This window comes from Schistocerca americana, chromosome 3 (genome assembly GCF_021461395.2).
Source record: "Schistocerca americana isolate TAMUIC-IGC-003095 chromosome 3, iqSchAmer2.1, whole genome shotgun sequence".
In the NCBI taxonomy this organism is placed as follows: Eukaryota; Metazoa; Arthropoda; class Insecta; order Orthoptera; family Acrididae; genus Schistocerca; species Schistocerca americana.
In genome coordinates, this window is record NC_060121.1 from 283943352 (window position 1) to 283945661 (window position 2310).

At 40.1% G+C, this 2310-nt stretch overlaps 1 pseudogene; it reads right to left on the bottom strand.

The window, feature by feature from the left end:
• Positions 1-638: 638 nt before the first annotated feature.
• On the bottom strand, positions 639-756 carry LOC124607806 (annotated as a pseudogene).
• Between the last annotated feature and the right edge of the window lie 1554 nt (positions 757-2310).

Genomic DNA, 2310 nt, shown 5'->3' on the forward strand with positions numbered 1-2310 from the left:
CATTTCCTCCTCCTTTAAAAAAGAATTCTGGCTAGAGCAGACGGAGACAGATGTCAGGTGTATGTGATTATTGTGAATATGATTGTATGAATGTGTTTGTGTGCTCTGCTTCGTTTCTGAAGAAGTCTTTAGCTGAAAACTTACGTACCTACTTATTTCGTTGTTCCTGCCTGCTGCTCGGCATGTGGGTAGCAATCTTTCCGCTTTACAGTGTAGTTATTCCCTCATGAAGTTTGTTGTAAATAATCCGCTGCAGCCGCGCGAGATTAGCCGAGCGGTCTTCGGCGCTGCAGTCATGGGCTGTGCGGCTGGTCCCGGCGGAGGTTCGAGTCCTCCCACGGGCATGGGTGTGTGTGTTTGTCCTTAAGATAATTTAGGTTAAGTAGTGTGTAAGCTTCGGGACTGATGACCTTAGCAGTTAAGTCCCATAAAAAAAGCACTCCGTCATCAGGCCACAAGTGGCCCATCGGGACCATCCGACCGCCGTGTCATCCTCAGCTGAGGATGCGGATAGGAAGGGCGTGTGGTCAGCACACCGCTCTCCCGGTCGTGACGATGGTTTTCTTTGACCGGAGCCGCTACTATTCGGTCGAGTAGCTCCTCAGTTGGCACCACGAGGCTGAGTGCACCCCGAAAAATGGCAACAGCACATGGCGGCCCGTATGGTCACCCATCCAAGTGCCGGCCACGCCCGGCAGCGCTTAACTTCGGTGATCTGACGGGAACCGGTGTATTCACTGCGGCAAGGCCGTTGCCCCTAAGTCCCATAAGATTTCACACTTTTTTTTTTTTTTTGAAACCGCTACGCTTCAACAAGAAGAATGATGTACATAATTAAAATACCAGCAGGAAAAATACATTCATAACGCCACATTACGGTTGTCTCTAGTACTAACAGGGATTCACAATGCTACATCTGAAAATTTTGATGACTTACACATTGTTATAAAATTCCTAACAGACAGAAAAGGAAAATCTGAAAATAAACAGAAAACGTTTCTCTTTGACAACGCCTTCTATTCCACAGAAGTCCAGCTATTATTGTAATGTGTAAATGGAGATAGGTATAAGCCACTAACATCTGTCTTTAATTATAAAACCTAAAAGAGATAAATTATCAGAATGGAAGCATATTTATAATCAAAATGACGTTAATATAGGATGACTCGTTTCACATTACTTCGGTTTATCGAGCAAATCGATGCATGGAATATGAAACGAATAAACTATTATTATCTGACAAAGCGTGGTATAGCCTTACGCGTATACTTTGAAAACCTCAAAATGAAATTCAAGACTGAAGTCAAGAAGATGATCGAAGTAGATGTATATTGCAATTGTGATACCGGTACGTTCGCTTACTTCTGAAAAATGGACATAGTTACTGACGATAAATATTTTTGAAAAGAAGCAAATAGGCCGTTGTTGAAAAGGTAGGACTACATGTTACACAGGTTAGACTATCATTGCCAAAGACAATTACTTACATACATGTTAAATCGAAATAGCAATGTACTGGATCTAAGCGCTTGAGACCATTGCCTTAATCACTTTTATGGCACTGCACAAAGTTGGAACATGTTTAAAGAATTATATCGTCTTTTTAAGCTATAAATTCTGTTATTGGCCACTCACTGAATAACTCATTATAAGTAAAATTTCAAAGTGAGGAGAGATGCAAATTACAGTGAGAGTAATGCACTGATAATCTAATAAAATAAGAATATTCTGCGTGGAAGTATACCTTTATGCAGTTCTATTCCTTATTTCAATAATCGTTCACTTTGTTGATATGCAAAAGATATGACAGCATCTCTCGCTTCTTTGACCGTGGCACACCTTTATAGGCTAACAAAGCACACGTAGATAAGTTTCCTATAAATATTAATATTAAAATCTTGTGCATACGAGTTGAAAGCTGAAAATGTAACGTTCAACAAGCAGTATCAGTAAGCAAACAAACTTTTGTTTCGGTGTTCCATCTTCATTTGCTATCGACAGAAATAGACCAAAAGTGGAATTAAATAGATAACAAAAGTTTAAAGATTAAAAACAGACTTGATCGCAACTTTTTATTTTTATTGGAGTGACCGGTTTCGATTCTAATTAAGAACGATCTTCAGACTCTGAAAAAACATATTACCAGATAGAGGGATCGTTATAATAGGAAGTATGTATAGCAAAATGTAGAACTAATAAATAAATATACCCAGAACGGTGGGTGGACTCCGTGGAGCGAGTTGCGCCGACACTCGACGCTGGAATAACTGCTATCGGACAAGGAGGGAACAGTTATTAAATAGGCTTGCT